Source organism: Piliocolobus tephrosceles, chromosome 6 (genome assembly GCF_002776525.5).
Source record: "Piliocolobus tephrosceles isolate RC106 chromosome 6, ASM277652v3, whole genome shotgun sequence".
Classification (NCBI taxonomy): Eukaryota; Metazoa; Chordata; class Mammalia; order Primates; family Cercopithecidae; genus Piliocolobus; species Piliocolobus tephrosceles.
The window spans coordinates 73,594,679-73,621,181 of NC_045439.1; the positions used below are offsets into that span (position 1 = coordinate 73,594,679).

Here is a 26,503-nt window from a genome sequence, read left to right on the forward strand (position 1 = left end):
TGCAGTGAGCCGACATTGTGCCGATTCACTGCAGCCTGGGCAACAGAGTGAAACAGTGTCAAAATGAAAATATAATAATAAAATAAAATAAAACAATATTGGAGGATTAACACTGCCTAATTTCAAAATTTACCAACAGCTGCAGTAGTAGTGATACTGATACAGCTAGAGAAAAGAAATAATTGGAATAGTAGAAAGTCCAGAAATAGACACATGTGTATAGATAACTTTAGTTTTTACAAAGGTACAAAAAATTTCAATTAGTATATTTTCAATAAATGATCCTGGAACAATTTTATAAATGTGAGAAAAGTAATACTGCATACAGAATTAATTTCAGCTGAACTAAAACTGTAATGCTGCAAGTAGAACATATAAAAGAATGTTAACGCAAACTTGAGGTAGAGAAAAATTTCTTAGAAGTATAAATAAGCACTAAATATAAAACAGAAATTGGTAACTGGGAATTCATCGAAATTAAAAACTTGTGTTCTTTGAAAACCATTAACAAAATAAGAAGGCAAGTCACAGATTGACTTCGCAATGCACACTTCTGATTTGTATCACACTCACATGCATGCACACATACCAATCCAAAAAATCAGCAATAAAAATACAATATAAACAAAAACGGTCAAAAGACTTGAATAAACACTTCACCAAGGAAGGTATTCAAATGACGAATAAGCACATAAAACTGTACTCTACAGCATTAAATATAAGGAAAATACAAATAACAAATCAAAATGAGATACCATTTCATACACTTGAAAATGGCTGAAATTTCTAAAGACTGGTTATACCAAAATGATGGAAGGGATGTGGAGCAACTGGAACTTTTACACATTGCAGAGGACGATGTAAAATAAAATCAACTTAGGAATGGCTAGTTTCTTACAAAGTTAAGCCTACATGCACCCTGTGATTCAGTAACTTTATTCTTAAGTACACCCAATGAGAAATAAACATATTTTCCCAAACAAATGTGTATAAGATTTTTTTCTGATAGCTTTTTTCATACTAGCCAAAAATTGAAAAAAAATCCATCAGGAGAATGAATACACAAATTATGGTATATTGGAATAATGAACCACTACTGCATGTGACATTCATAAACATTATGCTAAGCAAAATAAACCAGACACAAAAGAGTACATACTGTATGATTTCATGTATATTAAGTTCAAAGCAAGAATAATTTATGATACTCAAAGTCTGAAACACTGTTGGCTATGAAGAGTGGAGATTGACTTGAAGGGGATATGAGAAAGCTTTTTAGGGTGATAGAAATGGTCTATATCTTAGTGTGGTTAAGTGTTTTCATTTTTTAAAATTCTTTTAATTGTAAGCTTAAAATATATACACTTCACTGTAAATCATACTCCAATAAAAATATGTAAATAATAAAATACAAATATATGAAAAGTGGTTCATCTCTGCAATCAAATACATAAGGGCCTAAGTAGCGTGTTGAAGAAACAAAAGGTTCTTTCGACATTAATCCTCACCACCAAGACCAGGCCTCACTTCTCAAACCTGCTTGGAAATCCTCTAGCTGATACAGAAATGTCTTCTTGATTAAAGATTAACTGAAGTTGTCCAAGGCTTCACTGTCATACAATTGGAACAAAACTACAATAAGTATTCAAAAACATACTTGTTTCAGTACTGTATGTTTGCTGTACGTCTCTAATATACAAGAATTCTTCCTTCCCAAGGATCACATCTCCTCCTGTTCCCTTAATGGAATCACTTCTCACCACCTCTAGGACTGTTATCTTTCCTTTTGCTCACATTTTCAGTCTCTTTCTCTCTACTGGGTCCATCCAACCAAAACAATAAGCCTATTCACATCTTCCATGTTATAAATAAAAAACAAACAAATAAATGAACAACAGCCTTCAGCCATCCTTCCATGGTGTTGCCTCCTCCGGGTATTGCACCTCCCACCTAACTCTTGAAAAGCATCATGGAAACATTTCTCTCTACTTCTCCATGAGTCCATTCATCTCCAACCTCTCACCATCCAGTTCCAGCCTCAGTACTCTACTGAAATTTCTCTTTTATTGGGCATAAAAAGTATTTGTGTAAAACCTTAATCTTCTCCAACCTATCACTGCATCTGAAACCATTAACTACTTGGTGTTCTTTAAATCAGTCTATTTACTTCCATGACAATGTGACCTGCTGGAGCCTCTCTCTGACCACAGCTACTTCTGTCTGGGTGGTCAGATGATTAAGACTCATCCAGAAAGTTTCTCTCTTGGGAACTTGAGAGAGAACATGAAGTCTTTCATCAGGCCTTTGTAGGCATTTCAACAAGAAAGTGACAAAGTTTTTACTTAAGTAGTCAAGTATAAACCTTGTAAAATTTGAACAGAGAAAACGTTTTTTGGGGGAAAAAATAATGCAGACAAGAGGAACAAGAGTGGAAATAAGAGACCAGAAGGCCACAGAGAGAGGGCTGCCTTTTTTTCTGATTGATTTCTAGGTTGAAGACTGGGGCTACTGGGAGTTTTATCTGAAGGGTATTAAGATACCGATTTAAGTAGATTTCCTTCTTTACAAAGAAGCCCTAACAAAGTCCTTTACCGGCCCCTCTCCTCTTTTCAGACTTTTCTTCCCTGTTCTTCTAACTACCAAATCAATATGTCTGCATCTGTCTTCTATTCTTTGCACTAATTCCTGTTTGTTTGTTTGTTGACTAGTTGGGTCTATATAACCACTAACATCTCAAATTCTATATTTTCAAATTTATCTTCATTCATTAACTATAATATTCCCTCAGTTTCTCATAGAATATTTATATACAAAAGCAATATTCTCCTAATTATACAGACTGGACATCCAGGTTCACCCTTCATTCTTCCATTTTTTTGGTCACACATCTCTAACCAGTTTCTAACTTTACAATTTCTCTCATTCCCATACCTCCTACCTCCTTTCCATTCCCAGAGCTACCACCTTAGCTCAGGCCCTCATCAGTGTTCCCTTGAGGTTATTATCTTGTTTTTTTATTTTAAAAATATTAAACATTTTTATGTAGGTTCTGTAATATTTCAGATACTGTACTATACATATTAAAAAACAAATTCAATTAATCCTCACCACACATATTTACACTTGACTATTGACATGGCTGACAAGCGGTTCTCCCTTCACTAATTGTGCAAAACTCTAAATGCATCCTTCTTTTGTAGTAAAAGTAAGAATTTTAAGTTTTAATGAACGTTGCACTGGGAGAAAACAGACTAGATATAGATGTTTACAGAATTAGACTCCTCCCCTCTTTTCCCCTTTAGAGTATTTGATCTAGTGTGATTCTCTTCACACAATGGAACTTCATTTGATTCTAATTCTTGCATAAAAGCCCATTACTTATGCTTCAAGGTACTCAAGTGAAATGGGTGTGGCATTTATAATTAAAATTTAAATTAGCATCACACTAAAGAGAGCTGCAATTTCATTTTCCTATATCTTAAGGTACTTTTTAAGTAAATCCATAAAGAAATTATTTCAAAATACCTAATAGCAAGACATCTTTTAAATTTTTCTGCAAAGATAGAGTACATTCCATATAATTATAGGTATTATCAGCCACCAATAAGGAATTTAAATATCAAGTTCAGTTCTTTAAAAATATGCTATTCTTATTGTGGAATACCAAATTATACATGTAAAGTCTCTTCTGTTTAAAACTAAAACATGCTTAGTATCGACAAGCTCTGAGAATAAATAATCACAAAAGTTAAAGTTAATAACTTGATCTACAGCAAGTCCAAGTATTGGTGTAATTGAAATAATAGAAAGAAATTAAGAAGGTAATATGAAATTTTTTATACCTATAATAACCACAGGGGTAAAAATATACAATGTCTTTCCATCAAAAGTTCCTTCTCACAAAGGAAGGTAAACTATCTCTTCAATAAAACTACATTAAGAATAGGACTCCAATTATACCTGTGTTTGTGCCCTGACATAGTCTAGACCATTATTGAGGCCTTGACTATAGCTACAAAGCAAAGACCCAGAAGAATGTTGTGGGAAATTAGAAAGACTATCGTTGACACCACAGATCGTGGTACCACAATCTGCTATTTTCTAAAACACTGCAGATTTTAAAAACACAACAACAACAACAATTAGAATATCCTCTGAGTAAACTTTGGTGCCTTTGGAAGAAGAAGGACATGCAAGGGGTATCCCACAATGCATACACTTTCTGAATATCCCCAATACTCAAGTCAATGTAATGCCAACCATAATATTTGTATTCCACCCTCCCATCCTCAACTTCTCTCAGAATGAATGGAAATACATGATGTGGCACAGCCATAATGTGCCGTACAGATACCCCCTTCAGGACTAAGTCACTCATCCCTTCGACTTTCAAAAATGTTATGTTGGCTGCCAAGAGGTCATAGTTGAGTCACTCCCTGAGAGAGGTTCATGGTCAAGTGCTCGTTCTCTCTCTTCTGCTGCTTTATACATCCAATGACTAATGGATGTTGGGGTTCAATTGCTTGAACCCCTTGCTTTAATACAGGGACCATATTGACATCAGAGTTTCCTGTGAGACTAGTCGAAGACTTTATTGCAAATGCATTGCAGCTCAGCTTTTCCTTCTACCTAATCCAAAAGAAGTTCAGCATATATTTCTCTGTCTTATAGCCTACTTCCCTGGGAATGTGACCTAAGAAAATTGATAGCAAGGGAGCACTGAGGAAGTGACTCCAGATAAGATACTTTATCTATGTCCTCAGTTAGATGGGAAATGAGGTCTTAATCACCGATGCTACGTAGAAAATGGATAGTCTGTGGTTTTATATTATAGCAGTGTGATTGTTAATGTTTTCACTGGTGGTAGACGGGGATGGGATATAAGTAGAAGGGAATGAATTAGTGCATATATACTGTATCTCAGGTATTTGAGAGGTTCATGGGAAGAAGTGATTCATACTGTGGAATACAGTAACTGTTGCTAGGGCCTCTTTATGCAGTATAGAAAGACAACAAAAGTTAAGAGTGATTAATTACTAATGTAAAGCTAAATTGAAAGACAGCAGACCTCCAATGTCACCATATAAATAAATTCTTCCCTCTTGCTGCAGATTAAGAAAAAGCTGAGCATCAGGTCCAGGAATTAATCATAAGAGTTATAAATCTCCAGAGAAGGTTGAATTCTCAGCTTGGGCAGGTTGGATTTGCCAAGACCAAGGCCTTAATTGGGAAAAATAGGACTATGAGTCATGGGATGGGACATTTGGGTTAATTCACCTGAAAGCCTTGGAGCCCTAGATTCTCCTGAATCCTCTAAGATTGCAAAAGTAGCTCTCTCCTTCTTCTTGGGGCTAGCACTTCATCCTTGCTTGAAGACAATATGGAGGCTTCTTACTTGTACAAAAATCTTTGCATCCACCATGAAGATCTACCACAAACAACCTCCTGGACCTCCCCAACAACTAGAGTAAAGTCATAGCATTCTCCAGCTGAGAAATGGCAGGGTCTGTTAAAGGAGGAAAGAGACTATATATTGAAGAAGCTGTAAGACCTCACCAATATGTATGCACAAGTAGGAACTGGGAGAGCACCTATGGACTGGATTCTGTCAGTGCTAGATCAATGGAGAGGTATACAAACTTAAACAGAGGAGAATGTATCATTATGGGATACATTCCTTCTCTAGTGATATTAAATTTAACACCTGGCAAAGACCTATAGGAGGCATGTTAACACAAAACTAGAGTAATTCTTAAAAGGTTGAAAATTTATGGTCTGCACTAAGAAATAGTATTGAAAACAGAAGAGAAAGGGATAATAAGTCTCAGAAAAGTAGATGTACTTGAGTGAATATACTATATACTGCCAGAAAACCTGTCAGCCAAGAATATTCCATGGGAGTACACACCATTCACCAGTAAGAAAAGTAAGGTGATTGTGAGATTCTCAGCAGCATCATTGAGTATCTCAGTGATACCTATCATCTATATGTCAGGGATGTTACAGAACTAGGCTCTGATAATAATGGCAATAATAGGATCCCAAAAGCAGTTGAGGTTAGGTAGTAGAGTTTAACTATCAGAAACAATGTGGGTGCAATTACCATAATAAGTCTCAACATTGGAGTGGCAGCCATGGAGACCTAACTTAGAGCTATGAAGATGGCTAATAGAATACAGTTCCTAGAGGCAAGCAGATGCACACTGCTCCACAGATATTGTTTAATTTATACAAGTGAAAGAAATAATGGATGATTAGAAGGTTGAGGACAGCCTTCCCAGTAAGATTCACCAAGTCTGATCTAGGTGCTGCTGCCGCCAAATATCCAACCTGCCAGCAGCTGAGACAAAGGTTGAACACCTGATATAACAGCTTTCAAGAAGATGGGCCAGCCACTTGGTAACGATTGATCACGTTGGACTTTTTCTGCTCTAGAAAGAGCAATGCTTTATTTTAATTGGAATCAAGACAATTTTTGATATGTTCACCTTTCCCACCCACATAATTTTAGACCAAGGGGTCTACTTCATCTTACTGGAGATGCAGTATTGGACCCAAAAGAGTATACACCATTTACAATTTAACCTTGTATACCCTTCTAGTACTCCTATCACAACAAAGCCCAGGAGATTCCAATCTGCTTATATATATATGTATATACACATACACATATATTGTATATACACACATATAATACATGTGTATATATGTACATATATACGTGTACAGTAAATGTGAATATGTACATATATACACACATGTATATACATACACATATATATGTATGTGTGTGTGTATGTGTGTGTGTATACATATTCACACATACCCTTCTAAGGCATATTTCAAGTACCAAGTTATAAATGATACCCTAATAGGAAGAGGTCTCATAATTCAGAATGCAGTATATACCCTAAATTCATGACTATCACATGGTACTGTGCCCTCAGTAGATAAAATAGGTGAGTCTGGGAACCAAGGAATGGAAGTAGGCATGGCCCTACTTATTACCACTCTCAGTGTTCCACTGGAGTATTTGTACACCCCATCTCTACAACTTTGTTCTCTGTCATTACATAGGACCTAGTTACCAGAGGGGGTCGGCTTCTATCAGGAGACACAGTGGAAAAATTGTATGGCTTTTAACATATGGTTGCACCTGGCCACTTTAGACTTGGCAGGAGGAATTGACTCTGACCCTGAAAAGAATGTAGGGCTGAAATTACATGATAGGGACAAGGAGAAATACATTGCACCCAGATAAGCCACTGAGGAAATGCTTCATAACCCTGGTCCAATTTGATTGTAAATGAACAAGATGGCAAGATGACCAAAGGTCCAGACACTTTAGGGACAAGAATTTGGATTACCCCCATCAAATAAGCCAACTAGATCAGCAGAGGTGCTAGGCATAGGTACCAGAGCATCCTAAAATGAGAGGTGCAGGAGGGAGATGATGAGCTGTGACCTTGAGACAAGCTGCAATTACAGGGACTCTGGTTAATTTCCATAACCTTTATGTAAGTTTCCCCAGGAAAAGAGACCAGCCAGATTCTTAGAGAAGCCATCTTCAGATGTTGTTAACTTGCCACATGAAGCAAGTAGATTTGAATGGCACACAGGGTGGACAAGTGGATGCCAGAGTGTGACGCCTTCAGGACCAAAGGGCTCATTCCCCTGAATCAACCTCTAGGAATGGTCCTCAACTGAAGGGAATCTTGGTTCTTGGATTGGCACATATACCAGTTCACAGTTTTTTTTCATTCTGTTTCTGAATATGCCCTAGTTTTGCCTTCAGGTCATGAGACTTCAGATCTATAAAATATGAACGTATTTTCACAGTGTATTATAGGTATCAAGACAGATAATGGGAAACAAAGGATAATAACAGTTATTGCTGTTTAATATTTGCTTGCTCTTTTCCAAGCACTATGCTTAGTACTTAAAAATTCATCTTCATTATGCAACAATCCTCTACAAAATGTACTATACTTATTCCTGTTGTTGAGAATAGAAAACTGTGGTCTAGCACAATTACGCACATTTCCCAACACAACAAATTCTAAAACTGGTAGTACCTACATCTGAAGACAGACCATGAAGCTCCAAAGCCTTAACCTGATATCATTATATTATATAGATCATCTGAAAAATATAGAATGTACATAATTATATCAGGGAAAACATAATTTGAATTTAAACTGTCTGCTTATCCATTTAATTTTAGCATTGAATATACAGAATATAAACATTCTATATATTCTCCTGAAAAGGCTCTGTGTTGACGTATTGTACAGAACTTAAATCATTCTTGATGGATCCTCATTATAAATTGTGTCTCCCTGACAGATTCTCCATTTCCCAGCTGTGTTTCGACTATGGAACTCCATCCTAAATGAGAGGTTTACTAGCATTTAATAGAACTCTCATTCAGTTGGTGTGAACCTTGGAGTTAAGCAGTACAGAAATGCCTAGCCTTGAAAATACAAGGTTTGTGAAATAAATTTTGTTTACAAAATTCTTGTCTCCTCTGTTCACTTCTTCTGTGCTACCTAATGCTTCTTTTCTCTGCCTCAAGTTCCCAGTAGACTCAGGTCTTACCTGACCTACTACAACTTTCGAGAAATAGTTTGATGACAAGATAAGTTATAATAATAATTGATTTACATACTTTTCTGAAGAGTTGGAAGAATTTGAGAGTAACAAAGTATTGGCATGCTGAAAGGGAGAAGGATAATGATATGTTGATTTGTTTTCCGAGTCTTGCCAAATAAGCAAAATTATTGTACATCTCTTAATACACTGATTTCCCTTTATGCTATTTTCTATTCTCTAGAGCAGCGGTACCCATCCCTGGGCCATGCACCAATACTGGTCTGTGGCCTGTTAGGAACCAGGTAGCACAACAGGAGGTGAGCAACAGGTGAGTGAGCGAAGCGGCATCTGTATTTACATTACTCACATTGCTGCCTGAGCTCTGCCTCCTGACACATCAGCTGCAGCGGCATCAGAGTCTCGTAGGAGTGCGAACCCCTATTGTGAACTGCGATCTAGGTTGCATGCGCCTTATGAGAATCTACTGCCTTTTATCTCCCACGGCCTCCCATCAGCCCCAGATGGAACCCTAACAAGCTCAGGCCTCCCACTGATTCTATGTTATGGTGAGTTGTATAATTATTTCATTATATATTACCATGAAGTAATAATAAAAATAAAGTACACAGTAAATGTAATGCACTTGAATCATCCTGAAATCATCCTCCATCCCCGGTCTGTGGAAAAAATGTCTTCCATGAAACCAGTCCCTGGTGCCAAAAAGGTTGGGGGCCACTGCTCTAGATGTTCAAGCTTTACTAGTGGGGCAACTTGAATCCACTTAAACTACAAAAGTGAAAGTATAAAGAAAATATTTTAGTTTTTGGAAGGGGATTTGAGGTAGGAAAGACGTGTCTATATTTTGTATATTCAATGCTAAAATTAAATGGATAAGCAGACAGTTTAAATTCAAATTATGTTTTCCCTGATATAATTATGTACATTCTATATTTTTCAGATTATCTGTATAATATGATATCACTACTGAAAAATAGAAGCAAAAACACAAAAATTTAAAAATTTTATTATACAGCACTTCAGTGTAACTCCAATATGTCCTTCATGTACAGATACAAATAGATCACTTGAAGCTAGAGTTGCATCACCACTTTCTTTGTCAGTAGAGGGCAAGACAGAAGAGCCCCTTCAATTCTTGCTCTGCATTTAATCTTCCTAATCTTTTCCTGGGTTTTTCGAAAGCTTTATAATTCTGTATTCATTTTTCACTCATAATCTGTTTTTCATAGACAACCCCATTGATTTGTGGAATAATTATCTGCATGTTTGGGATAATTCAAAGAGTACTGAATAAGTAAGAGAATGGGACAAAAAGAGGTAGATATTTTTTAAAGTCCTTTTCCCTATTAAAACATACTCTCTTTAAGAGAGTCTTTAAGAGAGTATGTGTTAATAGGCTAAACATACTTATCTCTCTTTAAGAGAGAAGGCAGGCTGGGTGCGGTGGCTCATGCCTGTATTCCCAGCACTTTGGGAGGCCGAGGCAGGCGGATCACGAGATCAGGAGATCGAGACCATCCTAGCTAACACAGTGAAACCCCGTCTCTGCTAAAAAATACAAAAAATTAGCAGGGTGTGGTGGCGGGCACCTGTAGTCCCAGCTACTTGGGAGGCTGAGGCAGGAGAATGGTGAACCCGGGAGGCAGAGCTTGCAGTGAGCTGAGATCCGGCCACTGCACTCCAGCCTGGGCGACAGAGCGAGACTCCGTGTCAAAAAAAAAAAAAAAAAAAAAGAGAGAGAGAAGGCAAGTCTACCTAATAGAGAAGAGGCAAGTCTACCTAAGAAAGAAGGCAAGTCTACCTAAGAGAAGGCAAGTTTACCTAAGATTCAGCAGAGAAACTCCTAGTTATCATGGCCTAGTTACCTTTTGGACAAGCTGACCTGCTCTGCCTTCATGAGTTTTGCCTCAAGTAAGTAAGCCTTGTCCTTTAACTTGCTTAGGAATAATGGACAGGGTCACAGGAAGAAACATAAATACTGAACCGTGTTAAACTCTTCACCCATTTTTTTTCCTCTGATCTCCTTATCGTGACAGTGTCAGAGACCTCCAAACTCTGAGATGCAGAACCATTGCAGTCTACCCGTCAGCACTCAGGATTAGCCCCTTTTTAAAGCAGCTATCAGAGTAGCCATGCTGGCTGCTGTCTTCAAGAAAAGTGCAATTATATATTAGTATAAATAAGTCCATACTTTCAAAGACAGGTAAATCAATGATGACTACTGCTTTACAAAAGCATTTAGCGCAATTTTCCTGAAAACAAAAAGTTCCTTCCCTAGAGAATTTAACATTATGGTTAATTTGCAGATATTATTCTATTTGACTATTTGTATATCTGAGAGTAAAAAAAAGAAAACATGTTTTACGTGGCATAATAAACAAAACAGAAATGTCCTACATTTGCCAAAGAAGAAATAGATTTAATGGTAAAATAGATAAAACATGAGGAGTTACAGTTTTAATTTAAGGCCACTGCCCTGTTGTGGTATCTTTAGAAACTGTTTGGACTAATATTTATTCTTTTTTTTTTTAATCCATGAATTTCCTATCAGGCTATTATTTCAGGCAGAAGCCAAGAAACATTGCCTACATTTTTTTTTTGTCTTTTTTTTGTTTTTTTGTTTTTAACAATTAATCAGTGCTTGTTAATCAGATTTTGTTGACAGCTTTCCAGGACTGTAATTGAGGTTACATAACCTTGCCTTCATTGATAAATGCAATTGAGACACTGTGTCTAGATGAGAAATATTCTGATCACAATTTGGAGGGGAGGTATCTATTTAACAAATTCAAAAATATTGAACCATATGCTGACATTAGAGAGACAGCTCAATTTCCTCTGTACGGTTTTACTCACACCAAGCATGGCATCTATTAAAAAGAATTTTTATGAGCCCACTACCTGCATGGTAGTCAACACAGAGTAGGTTACTGATGATGATGAAGAAGTGAAAGATATATTCAAGGGGAAATCTAGCTACCTAGAAACCTCGATTTAAATTCAAAAGCTTTAAAAATACTGACAATATGGAGATACCAACAAATATTTTGTTTGCAGCAAGAAGTGACTCTTTGATGTCTACTTCATGAAATTCAGACCCAACAATAGCCCTGCTCCTTACCATACTTTTCTCCGTTCCAACCCAAGATACCTCTTTACCTCTCTGCTTGGAAAGAATGTACTTTCAAATCCTCCCTAGCAGACCATTCCTGTTGCAATACTAAATCTTATAATTCTACATTCATATTTCCTTCCCCCAAAAGATGCAAGAGCTTGTGACGGCAGGTCCTTTTTGATTCATCTTCACATTTCTTCTGTGCAACCTAGCTAAGTACCCAAAGGCATCTTAAATAACAAAAACAGCCTCCTGGGCTCCCCATAAACATTTTGTCTAGAATATTCTCTCTGACCAATAATAATACATATCATCCCCTCTTCTTTAAAATATCAAGAAAAATTATTGTAGGAACTATTTTTTGTATTAATAATGTCAAACACAGGAAACTGCTGTATTGTATCCCATCAGAACCATTTTAATTCACCGAGGTTTCTTCCTTCCCTCCTCCTCCTCCCATACCTAATATAGGTAAGCATTCTACTAGTTTTGCAGTGAAGAGAACAGCAGCATAAGACTTGCCCTCAAGGAACTCACAGTCTAGTGAAAATAGAAGAGAAGGCAGATATAGGCACTAGAAATTCAGACCAGACTGGATGGTGAAGGAGAGAAGTATTGGGAAAGCCAAGCCTTTAGGCCTCTGCACAGATAACCACACGTTAAACTCACACAAACACATTTGGTCTGAAACTGAACTTCATTTATCCTGCAAAAGCTGCTCACAGTTCTGTAATTAACCCAGAGGAAACCCCCTAGATGCCAAATGTTTTATAGATAGTTTAATTAGGGCAAAAGTAGCAACTAGAGACAGGAAATATATCTCTCAATCAGGAAAGAACAGAGACATCCTTCAGATAGCCTAAGGCACACAGCAAGAACAGAAAATGTAAACACAGTCACATCAGTGCACTGAGATTACTACACTGAATTCTGTGGGCATGTTTCAAACCCAAGGATGGCTATCTGCTATTGTCCATGACAGTCCTGCCCCGTCTTCTTCCAGAGCCCATTGCCAAGTCCTCAGGACATGCAAACGAATTGCAGGAGTACTGTAAGCAAAAGGTAACTAAGATAATCCTGCTAGTACTCAAGAATATTAAAAACCAAAAAAAAGGAGCCCGTCTTTCACGTTTAGAACTGATGTTCTACTTTCCCTTCTGTAGGATGCTGGCTTTGAATTGCTATTCTGGAGGAAGTGATCGATTCTGTGTAACTGCAATCTTTTTTCTATTCCTCTTTAAAACCAATTGTTTTCCTCTGGCAAGATTATGTGTTAGGATCCAGGTCTATTTCTCCCAAGGCAAATAATCCATATAGGAGGTTAACTTACTTTCCCAGTGATTTCTACTACCTTCCAAGCCAAATAAAATAAAATTTGAATTACCCAGACAGCCATTCCTCATCCCTAACAATGTATGATTTAACCAACTAGGAAATGCCTATTTATCTAAAATATCTGTTTATCAATTTCAAATAATTAGGAAATGAAACGAAGACCTATTATGTTAAACATAGTTTAATATTTTATATTATAGGAAGCACTAAAGAGAAATCTTAAGAATCTTTCATGTCATCATAATGTATATCATTATTGTGCAATATTGCAGACAAAAGATAAGCCAATCTGTAAGTAGTATCCTCACCTGTAAATATCTATTATATTTATCCTTCTTCTAAAGCTATTATCATAAATTAGTTAATTGTTCATTAATGTTTGAATTCCAGATAAATAGGATTTCAGAGTGTTGCTCCACTACAGTTGAGATTGGTTGGTTTTATCACTCACTTTCACAGACATATAGTAACAAATTTATTTGCATTAACATATGAACAGGCTTTGCTTTTTGGCCCATTTTCATCAGATGTTAAGTAGTACAGTAAATTATCTGTCCTCTAAGAGTTTTAGATAACTAAGAGATTAAGTTCACAATGAAAAGGGAGACAATATGTGACTGAACTGAGAAGCAATTGAAAAACAGACATTCAGAAACTGTAACTACTTTAATAAGTATTTTCTTGGTGCTGTATAATTTTTTAAAAACATATCTAGTGTTTTATAATCTTAATTAAATTTGGAATTTTTTTCATATCTGGTGTACTTATCAAATTTTCAGAATTCTAAGAAATGTCTTATTCATTCCCATAGAAGGATTCTGCATATTCCTAAAACAACAATCAACAAATAATATCTTGCCGGTAGGGCCTGAGTTACAGAGAAGTGGAATCAACTCTAAGAGAAATTCATCAAGGCTTATAGTGTCAAGTGTCTTAAGCGAAAGGTAATATGAAATCTAGAAACAAAAGGAAAACTTACAAAGCTAGGCTCAAGTTGTCTCTCAACAGATGCTAGAGTTGACCCCACATTTTGTCTCTCCTAATTGGCATTCCTTCCCCCTTCCAAGTTTAAAGAAAGACTTCAAGACACATTTTGCTTAGACTTTTTGTTCACTCTTTGAAACATTTTCTTCCAACATAAAATATCACAGGTGAGTGTACTTGTCTATAATGAGGCATACTGCCTCCTATCTTGAAATAGATAGATGCTCTAAGAATTTCCTCAAGAAAACTTAAAAAAGAGATCATTGGCCGGGTGCGGTGGCTCAAGCCTGTAATCCCAGCACTTTGGGAGGCCGAGACGGGCGGATCACGAGGTCAGGAGTTCGAGACCATCCTGGCTAATACGGTGAAACCCCGTCTCTACTAAAAAATACAAAAAAGCTAGCCGGGCGAGGTGGCTGGCGCCTGTAGTCCCAGCTCCTTGGGAGGCTGAGGCAGGAGAATGGCCTAAACCCGGGAGGCAGAGCTTGCAGTGAGCTGAGATCCGGCCACTGCACTCCAGCCCGGGCGACAGAGCGAGACTCCGTCTCAAAAAAAAAAAAAAAAAAAAAAAATAGATCATTGGGGGTTGCTCCCTGGATTTCTTTCCATAATCGTGGCTATTAAAAAATCCATTGGGAGCTAGATGCCATCAAGCAGGACCCACAGTAGTAGAGAAAACAACATAAACATGTTAAATGTGCTCAGGAGGGAGGCAAATGAAAGTTGAGATTATCAGCTGGAGTCAAAATGGGAAGATTTAGACCAAAGGACAAGAGGAAGGATATGGGATATAGATCCAGTGAGGAAAATATTATTACTACAAAAACCAAGCAGACGAAAGTAGTAGTCTCAGAACCCCCTGATCAATAAGAGGAAGACAAATGCCATAGTAAGTTGACATTGACCTGTAATGTGACATGGTTATGACTTCGGGTAGGCAGCTCCCCTACTAATAAAAATCCGTCTTCCATGGCTCTCATAGCTATACCTCTTCTGCCTTTCAGTGGTCGTGTTCATGACTACATGGACACTAGATCCTGACATTCGTGTTCACCACAATTACTACTGAAGTCAGGAGCTTGAAGAGTAAGAATAAATCAGCATTGCTGGTCAGACTCTAGTCTCTCTTCTTGTTCCCAGGAGCATTTTACAATGGTAGACACTTCATGAAACCCACATCAGCTGTACTATAGAAAGTCAAGAAAAAGACAAAAGACCTCATCAAAAAGTGGGCAAAGAATATGAACAGACACTTCTCAAAAGAAGACATTTACGCAGCCAACAATCATGTGAAAGAAATCTCAACATCACTGATCATCAGAGAAACGCAAATCAAAACCACTATGAGATACCATCTCATGCCAGCCAGAATGGTGATTATTAAAAAGTCAGGAAACAATAGATGCTTGTGAGGCTGTGAAAAAACAGGAACGCTTTTACACTATTGGTGGGAAGGTAAATTAGTTCAACCATTGTGGAAAACAATGTGGCGATTACTCAAGGATCTGGAGCCAGAAATACCATTTGATTCAGCAATCCAATTACTGGGTATATATCAAAGGAATAGAAATCATTCTACTATAAAGACACATGCACACACATATGTTTAGTGCAGCACTATTTACAATAGCAAAGACATGGACCCAACCCAAATCCCCATCAATGATAGACTGGATAAATGTGGCACATATACACCATGGAATACTAGGCAGCCATAAAAAAGTATGAGTTCATGTACTTTGTAGGGACATGGATGAAGCTGGAAACCATCATTCTCAGCAAACTAACACATGAACAGAAAACCAAACACCACATGTTCTCACTCATAAGTGGGAGATGAACATTGAGAACACACGGACACAGACGGGAACAACACACACCAGGGCCTGTTGGCAGGTGGGGATTGACGGGAGGGAACTTAGAGGACGGGTCAGTAGGTGCAGCAAACCACCATGCACATGTATACCTATGTAACAAACCTGCACGTTCTGCACATGTATTCCCGTGTGTGTGTTTTTTTTTTTTTTTTAGAAGAAATAAAGAATAAAAAAAAGAAAGTCAATAAGATTTGCTGCCATAACACTATGGAAAATGCATATAAGCCTATATTAGAATCTTGGAGTGACTGATTTAATCAGAAATAGCTGTCCAAAGAACCCCAATTTGCCATAAATGTGCTGATAAAGTCATTACCATTTTAGGACACAGCAGAGGTTTCAGTTTCCTTCTGACTTGAGTTATTTTTCTTGTTATTTCCAACTTTGCATACCATACTCTTCTTCCCTTACCAGTTTTTTTGTCTAATAACATATACACTTCAAATATAAGAGCAAATATTTACTGAGCATTTATCTTCAATACACAGATAATGACAAATTTACAGCCAGTGTTCACTGAGGAGTTCCTTTATGTTATTTAACTTAATCCTCCTGTAAACTCTGTGAAGCAATGGTCTTTATAGTGTCATTATTTTCTAGTTGAGAATTCAGACGCAGAAATTTTAAGTAACTTGCCAAAGTTTGCACAAACACTGTACTTAAGGGATGTATTCTCTAGCTAAGGCTTTTAGAAAGTAACATGCAAAAATATAGGTTTTAACTGTAATCCAAGACCAAAGAAGAAATCTCATAAGAGAGTATATGATGCATTAATAAATTAATCAGACAAATCATTTACTACTGTGGAATTGTATAAAATGTCAGTATCTGGAAACTGCATAATCTGTTTAATTGGGTCAGAGATTGGATAAGGAAATAGAAAAAGAGATAAAGCTGGAAAGGCAGTCAGATCTGGTTGTAAAATATATTATGCCATACTAAGTATTTAAGGCTTTAGTTTATAAACAATATAGTGTCCTTGAAAATTTTTGACCAGGGAGTGACATATGTCACATTCAAAGCATTTTTAGGACAATGAATCTGGCAGTAGTATGCAGAACAGATGCTTAGAGAAAAGGATCATACAGACAAAACAATTGGAAGATTCAAGCTGTATTCTAGGCATAAAGTTATAAGAACTTGAACTAGGGTGGTGTTAATAGGAAGATAACAGAAGACATGGTTGGAGACCATGTGTTAAAGAGAAAACAAGAGTAATTGAATATGAGCCATGAGAGAGGATAAGGCAGTGAGGATGATTTGAGAGTTGGGTCTGAGAAACTGAAGCAATCAGGAAGAGGAGCTGCTTAAGAGACCCAGAGCTGAATTTCTTGACTTTTGAGACAAGTTAGTGGAAATCTTGTCAAAGAGGTAATAGAGGCCACTGAAGAAATTCAGGTCACCAAGACAAGAAGTAGAAAGAGAGGATCAGGAATGTTCCCACTCAAGGCTAAATGGAGAATGAAAGCAAATATGGGAGGCATTTTTTTTTTTTTACTTTGCTGTATTTATTTATCAAGCATTGCATTTATTATTTTTAAAAATATGCTCTTCAACCACTCACCAATAATATTGTGGCAACTTTTTGTGTAATGAAGCAAAATCTTCTAATTTTAGGGATTATTTTCTAAGAAGAATCAAATATTAACTTTTACATATATGAAGTTATCCATGTATTTTGCCTCCTACCAATCAACCCTCTTTGAAAATGAAAAGGAAATACAAATTTTCCTTAGGTTTGAGAAGCTTCATAGTTAAATTTCCCCTTCAGCCATGAGAGCTCCCTACAGCCCTCCTTTGTCTAACATATTCTCATCCGGTGTGCCAATTCAGAGAGGAAGACACTGGAGAGAGTCAATCTATTCCAGTAACTAAGTAGAGTAGGTACATATACTTTACTTTTAAAAGCATTGTTCCATAAATGACTCTTAAAAAGTTAGCAGCTAAGTATCCTAATGCTATTTGTTTCTTGTTAACGAAGTAGCAGTATTCAACATCTATCACAGCTACAGCAAATATTTTATGAGTCACAGTAAAAAGCCTTATACAAAACATGTAGTTCCATGGATTATAATTAAGCCAATACTTCTGCTTAGTTGTCTGAAGGAAAACAAATTGACAAATTTCTTACTCAATTCCAAAACCATGAACACTGTTTCTTCAGTTTATCATGTAGGCAAATGCTATTTACCAAACCTCTAGCCTCTCAGGAGAAGCAAGTCAGAGTCAAGTAATTCTGTAGCTACATCTCAAATGGAGTCAAGCCTACAAAGTCTGCACCATGCAGTTTCTGTAGAATCTCTGAGTCGGGGAACTAAAGGGGATCTCCATGAACATCTAACCAGTCTAACAGACAACCAAGGCTTACAAAGAAAATGATGGCCTAAGTTTACCCAGTCAATTGGTGACTGAGCTAGGATTTGATTAATTACAGTATCTTCTTTGAGATAGGAAAAAACACTGGACTCTTGTTGGAATGTGTCATTCATTCTCTAGCTTTATCTCACGGTAATTTTTACTTAAGATTTCTCATTAATAAACAAAGCAACTATTTAGACTTTTTCAGTTGTGTGCCACTTAACAACGACATGATTCAAAACACAACCTTTCTTCCTCCAGTTATTCTGGGACCATATCAACAGTGCCTCCTCTCAGAAATGTGCCTCAGGGAATGTGCCTAAGCCATTAGTTCTTCCCACCGATAAAATAGAAATAGCCACCCACTCTATCCAATCACTGCTCTTTTTCTTTCATATTTTGCATGCTTGGAGAAGCTACTTCTAGAGTAAATAATTTCAACTTATAAAACACATGAAGCAAAATATTTTCATGCAAAACACTTTTTCCCCATCAAAAAAATATATTGCACCCAGATTCTCAAGAACCAGGAGGCTCAGAAACAAAGTATGTTTTATCCTGAACACAGGATTTGGGCCAACAAAAAGTGGTTGTTGGGAGCAAAAGACAGGCTGAAGATGGAATTGTGAAAATGTAGGGAGAAAAGAAAATATTTGAAAGGGAAGTCCATCTTTTATAATTACTTTTTACAAATACTTCGAAATCTCTGAGTACAATTTATAATGTCGAGTTCCTATCTTTCTATCTAGCATTTATTTCTACAAAATATTTTCTTAACTCTTTATATAGGAAGAGTAATATAAAACTCTCTTCCATATCAAGATTATAATTAATTTCTCTATGCTGAGGCTAAAATATACAATATAACTAGGATATAAAGAGATGGAAAATATTTATGCCTACTGCATCGCAACCATTTTGACAAGAGATGGAGAAACAATTCAGTGTGTCTTCTTGTCTACTTCTCCTTTGGAGGACTTTTGACCTAGAGGTTAGAATATTTATTCCTGTCTCCCTTCCTATGCCTTAAAAGACGATGAGTGAAACAAACACTGCCGTGGCATCCATTATCTCTGTAGAGCTTATAGAACTGGTGACCAGTCTTTTGCATGCTCAAAAACTACAGATTGAGAGGGCTATTAATAAATCCTTTTTTTTTAAGCTAGAAGAAAGTTGGAGCCTAGTGATCCAACCACAGACAACTTAAGATCCAGAAAGGATTTGTAATAACAACAGAAATACAAATTTAATACCTTGAATTTGCAATTTTTTGCTACAGTTATTCTAAATGCATATTGCCAAATGAATGGATATTAGGTACAAACTATGACCTATTTAGAAAGTGGCTTTCTAACTGTAAAAGTGTATTTCAGAAACAAACTTGGCATGTATTTAAAACTCTGAAAATATCTAGCTGAAAAGCAGGATTATTTTTCTTGGGTGACAAAGTGATTCTAATGTCTTCAAAAATTCTAGAGAATGCCCTTCTGTAGTAAAGACTGTGGGATGGAAAGAATGAATAACAGAAATATGTATGTTGAAACTGGAAGACAGTATACAGGTGGCATAATACTTCAGAGAAGTTATGGCAGGGTTTATGCATTGCATTAGCTGAAAAGGTTAACAGAAATGAAAGTGCCTAGAGAATTGGGGAAAAGATATCATCATACCAAAAGTATCTGACATTAAAAAACAGAGGTTTGCCCTGAATCGGCAAAGACAATGAGGTACATTCTCTTCTGCACTGACCTTCCTCCCAATCCCACCTCAGCCCCAACATACATTTGGTGTGTTTTGTCTTTAAAAGGGGAATCACTGCAATTATCATGTGTTTCCAATGCCCCATGGGCTTTTAAGCAACGAGTTCTGTGTACCACATACTATATTGCTTCATATTTAAAGACTAGCAACCATAGCAAGTTATTATATGGCCTGGAAAGGAAAACAGTTTACTTTATTAACAACAAGCACATGAAAAGTGATTTCTCTAGGCCTCGCTAACAGTTTACCTCATATTTCACCTGGGCATGAATTTACCTAGCACATAGTGATGATCTCTGGAAGGAGTTTCCAGATATCTTTAATTGAAGTCTAACAACAAATTATTGAATGCTAGGAAATAAACCCATACCTATTATCCACCTTCAAATTCTACTGAAAAAACATTGGCAATTCTACTGAAATTACTTTCTCAAGAAAATTCCCTTATAGTTTGAAAATACAACTTTGTAAATTAGAGTTTCAAATATTGTTTTAGATGATGTTTTATCAGTTTATTAGTTTAAAAAATATTTAATGGTTTCAGTAAGATTACTGCTATAGTGTTTCACCTACAGACATCATAAGCTTCTTTATACAAGATGTCAACATAGAAGAAACACAGAATGTTTTTCACTCCCTGCTAACAAACATAAACTTAATACTTTGCTCATCTTCTAAATCACTCCTTTTGTCTCAAGAATTGCCTGTTCTTACTCACCATATTTTGACATTGTTGTTGTTATAGTAATGTGTGGAATTTTCAAACAAATGATTTTTCTCATTTTGTTTACGGCCTAAGTGCTCCAGATCGCTACCATTTGGCAAAAATGAAGTTTATAGTTTTCAAAGAGCAGGGTGGTGATTTACTTTACAGTAGGCATAAATGACAATTTAAAGCCCACTTACCTCTATTACATTTGAACTTTTTAATCATAAGTGGGAACAACAATAATTAAAAGCCAGGGTCCTAGAGCTTTGACATTAACTCTGTGTTAACACTAAAAAATCTATTAAATATTTTATATATACAAAAATGTAGTACTTCCTCATTCTCATTTCTCCCCTCCAGAAGATTTCATTTAATATAAACATATGTACATTTAATTTATTGACAATTTAACCCACTTTGATGAAAAGTATTGATGAGCAAAAGGTGGTAAGATAATTTTCTAAAAAGCATTGTTTTTTTATTAATTTCAAAATTATATAAACTTACAATGTTAGCTTCTTGAAGAAATGCAGAGTATTTTAAAACTAATCTTTATACATATTACTCACCCCCAAACCTCTTTCATTTTTCTGCTTAAAAGCCTTACAAGGAAAATTGATTTTTAAGTTTTATCATCTCCATCTAGGTACTAAAGACAGTCAACATTACTACTGTTGTATATTTGTCTTTATCTTGATGATACAAGTATATCAATGATGTAATTGCAGAAGTTAGGGTTTACTCATGCTGTTGGACCGAAGAGATTTTTTTAGACTGCCTCCTTGAGCACCATAGAACAGTTGTAAAACAGAACCAAGCACACAATTTAAGCAATTCATCTCTTGAAAGTAAATCTACAGGATCTTCTTCTTGAAGAACTGTTGAAGAGCTAGAAATAAAAAATCATTGGTAAAGCTTCATCTGCTTCAGACTGGATGCTGAGCTGGGAAAACACTTGGGTGACACACTATTTTATGACATCCTGGCTTTTAACCCTTTCCTAGAAGCCCTCAACTTTTGTTCTCTGTTGAGCTCTTTTTTTTTCTTTCAAAATTCCAAGAGATTATGGAATATCCCAGCTTACGTCTCAACCCTATTTGTGCCTATGTACATATTCTCCTGAAAGTTGACTGGAAACTAAGCAATCATTTATCATTCTGAATTTTTTTTGAAAAAGCAATGACTGAGAAGTCATGATGCTCCATAGAATCATGTACATTATAAAAACAGGAGAGCCGAGATTTTACAAATGCATCTACTACGCTAAGAGAACCCGTGGTTGTGGTTCCCAAGTGCAAACAAAAAGAAGGGACAAGAAAATGCAGACACAAAATTGCATGCAGATGAAGCAGTGCATGCAGCGGAGGAAAGACCATACCTGAGGGATTCTCCTTTAAAAAAACATGTGCACGCCAGCTGGGTTGTTCCTCTCCTCCTTTTGGAGTATACGTGTTTTCCTTTTAGGAACACCACTTGCGATTGTGTTTCTAGTCTCGTTTCCTTTATTCAGTCACAAATAGTTAGAGCAGGAGTGGAAGCTGCATCCCAGGGATCCGACTCGTGCAATCAGGCATGCCTTGGTCTGCAACGGTGTCTGTTCTTTTCTTGTCAATTCTATCGCGCTCCCTGGGTAGCCTCCGAAGCAATTCTACAACTTAGCTGCTGGCAAGAAACTGCCTTTCCGTCTTCTCATTGCCAAATACCTTCCGCAGCTCATTTCTCATCTCTTTCTCCCAGAAAGCAAAATGGGATCTCTCCCGTGTGTTGACGAGCGCCCAGGCTCATCAACAATTGAGGGTGAGGAGCAGCCGGGCTGAGTGCGTGCTGGGAACTTCACACATCGCCGGCTGCGGCTGAGGCTTTTCTGAATTGCAGCACCGACGCTGCGATCCCCAGCCTCCTCCACCAAGAGCGCCCGGGCTCCCTCTCCTGCCGCCGTAGCTGCACGGAGCAGCTCCGAGAGGGTGAGCCACAGCCCCTGCTCACAGGAGACGTACTGTAACCACTGCCAGGTGTGGCCTTCACCACTGCACTAACAACTAACTGTGTGGGACACAGTTTCATCGCTGGGAGACGCCTGGATGCCAGAGCTTCCTCAGCCTATCTTTCCTTTCTCGCTGGATGATGACCTAGGAGACGGTCATGGCCAATTCTGCTAGTGGAATAGCGTGAATAATCCTAAATTACCCATGCCATTCAACAATGACTGTTTTAGATGTACTTGGCTGTACTTGGAATTATGAAAGTATACCGCACACAGTATCATTCCCTCTTAGCCACCAAATGCAGCTAACAGGACCCCTTATTTAAACAGAGGGGATACTGACATCCCATCCCAGTTGGTTTTTCCTCTTATTTTTGTGGAAAACCATTTGAAGGTGATTCCTGAGCAATCTGAATTAATGACACATGCATAAATCAAAGTCAGAAATGATGGGTAACTTATAGTGATACAAAGCTTTTTCTTCTCACTTAGGAATAATGTCTTTTCATTTGATGTTAACATGTTAAAGATCTGGCTGGGAACTGAATGGACTTGCTTTCTCTTTTAGTTTTGCCGAGTAGAGGAGGTGGGGGGAGTAACACTTCCCACTTTCCATCAATAAAGCATTTTCAATCCTCTAATCCTCCTGTTGAAACAAATAAAAAAGTACTGAATCTTAAAATAGAGCCTTAAAGCAGCTCGAGGCCTGGAATAATTTGGAGGTTTTAAGCTACATCTGCTCTACTGCTTACTTAAAATTTTACTTTTCTTTGCTTTTTAGAAAATGGAAGGATATTTCCAGGACTGAAGAACGTCAACTAGCAGCTGTGGTTAAACAGTATGAGAAGCATATATACAGATTTGTATGGCATTTTTCAGTACATGGAGGGATGAATATGTCTTGACTGACATTAGACTTGACTCCACCTAAATATTCAATAATAATAGTTGACATCAAAATAGTTAAACCAGATATAGCATTTTTTTGGCAAAACTTGTGGCAAAACATATTTCACCTACCATATGTGACAACCAATAAATAACCTCTCCATGATGTTTAAAAAAGTGTCCCCAAATGTGACACAATATATATGCTGGATACTAGCAGCTGAGCCCTCCCCATTCCCAGCTACCAGCCTCACCTTTAATTCAGAGCAGCGCAGCTTCCCTTACCTGCTGCTTAAGTGACTGTTAATGGACCTGAGCAGCTGCTCAAGGTCTAATGATCTGCATCAGGGGCAAGTACCAGGGCAGCCTTATTCCCGACTTCACTCCTCACTGGAGTGGCAGGCAGGACAAAGCTCTGCTGCCCCCGGCTGTAAGCACTGGAGAGTAGCACAGAAAAACCAGTTAGACCTAAAAGTACCTGACTTGACTTTTTTTATACAGAAAAACTCAGGCTAGCCAATACACTATTTTGAAGAATGAGTTTTAATACATAGAGAAAAGAACACCTATTCACTGAATCTTTTTTCATTGTTTTTGGTGTGAAATAACCACTCCAAAGTGCAGAAGCAGTGGTCAGCTGAGAGACCCCAGCACCCAGAATCAGGTAAATGTGCATACATCTTCAGTAAATTTGGATTTAATGTCAGTGATGTAAATGCTTAAACCTACAGAAGGAAATACATGAAAGATGATTCTAGCCATGAGTGATCTATAAAACATGCATGTAGAAAAATTAGCCGGGCATGGTGGTGGTTGCCCATAATCCCAGCTACTCAGGAGGCTGAGACAGTAGAATCACTTGAACCTGGGAGGCGGAGGTTGCAGTGAGCCAAGATTGCGCCATTGTACCCCAGCCTGGGCAACATAGCAAGACTAAAAAAAGAAGAAAAAAAAATGTATGTAGTACCATGAAGAGTTGTGAAAATATTGCTCTAATTCAAATACTCTCATAGAGGAAATGAATCACACCAGGGGTGGTAATCATTAGTTTTTATTGGAAAGAAGAAATAATGTTTCATGAATGCTTCAATGCCAGTATATGTGTTTTAATGAATGCAGTGCTAAGCTCTAATAATCAGGATTCTGGTCGTATATTTCAAAATGGAAATTGTTTCCATCTCTGAAAGTGGCAGGAATCATGTATCTGAGGGCACTGACTGCTAATAAAATATGTTGCTGTTGGAGTGGCAGAGCTTTATGACTTTATTGACCTCCAGGGACATCAAAATCCCTAGTAGAAATTTTTTGGCTTTTGATGACTAGTTTTCACTACTGAGTACCTGATTTGAATAATGTATAATTACAATGATGAGATTACAACAGTAAGAGCCATGTTCTTATCAGTAAGATGCATTCTGTTTCTGCTAGAGCTTTCCACAATCTTGAATTAATAACATTAAACAACAGGGTAAGAAGTAATTTCTACTTACACACTCATCCCATCCACAGGTACATGCCTCAAAACTTACAGACGGATGGATTAAATAATAAGATCATTTCTCCTCCAAATGCTTCAGCAGTCATTTCAGAAAGAGTAAAACCTCTAGGGTACCATTCACCTCTCATACCCCAAGATATTAGCTGAGCCAGATCATTTGTCTCATTTATGGTTCAAGTAGAAGAAAAGCAAGGAACCTGGGTCACTGGTTATTTTTTAGTACAATAGTGGTGAAGCTTGACTAAATCAAAAGAATCAAGTAAAGGGGTCATTGTCGTAGAATTCTGTTATGGCCTGTATATCTGGCTTTAAGCAATAGAGGAATCCTTGTAAGAGCATAAACCAATCCTGTGTGCATGGAACTGTATTTGCAGTTTTTTAGAAAATCTTAATCTTTATTTTAGGGAATTGGTAATCAACCATTGAATTTCACTATTAATTTTTTAAAAAACAAAACTCTGACCAATCACTGGCTTTCTGTTCCCAGGCAAATGGATTGGCTAAATGGATTAGTTGTCCAGATAATTGCGGAGAAAAACATGATTATGTTTAAAATAGCAAGTTAGCATTTCTAGCTCTATATAAGTAAATAATGAATAGGAGAACAAATATTTGGAAGTAAACCATCTTATGCAATTTGGAAAGATGTGCCTAGCATAGATTACACGGTAGTAAAACACACGTTAAGTTCTGTTCTTAAATTAAAGTTTTCCATTAAATTATGGGTCACTTTAAAATGGCACTTTTGAGTAGAACTGACAGTGTGTAACTTTGGAGACTAGGTCACACGAGGTACTGCCACTTCCTCTTTGCCCACTCTCTATTGGTTTGCTCACTCTGGAGGAAGTCAGTTGCCATGTCATGAGGATCCTCAAGCAGCCTAGGGGGAAGTCCACATGGCAAGGAACTAAGGACTCCTGCCAACAGCCAGACACAAACTGTGACCTCCTGCCAACAGTCATGCGAATGAGCCATTTTAGAAGCTGACCCTCTAATCATGTTCAAGCTTTCAAATGACTGCAGCCACTGCTGACATGCTAAATACAACCACATGAGAAACTCTGAGGCAGAAAAACCCAGGTAGGCTATTCTCGAATTTCTGGCCCACAGGAACTGTGAGATAATAAATGTTCATTGTTTAAATGCAAAAAAAAAAAAAAAGTACTTTTGACTTTTCCAAATGAAGAATGAGATTAACTATTTTTCAACTGTGGGATTTAAAGTGATTTAAGAAGTAAAATTTTAGGCTCGACAAATTCTGTCACAAGATATGGATGCCGTGCTTCTCGAGTCAGCACTGGCAGTGCCTTCTAAGTACTTTCATAAATCTCTGTTGTGGCACTGATTTATTATACAGTATGCTAACTACTATTTTACTTATTGC

The 26,503-nt window shown here is 37.2% G+C and overlaps 1 protein-coding gene across 1 annotated transcript in view; it reads right to left on the reverse strand.

Moving 5' to 3' along the window:
• UNC13C (unc-13 homolog C) overlaps positions 1–22,615 on the reverse strand; it is a 584,413-nt gene extending 561,798 nt beyond the window's left edge. The window contains exon 1 of the mRNA XM_026447030.2: positions 22,128–22,615. The gene's annotated coding sequence lies outside the window, so the exon portion shown is untranslated. The remainder of the gene's footprint in view (positions 1–22,127) is intronic.
• Positions 22,616–26,503: the final 3,888 nt, after the last annotated feature.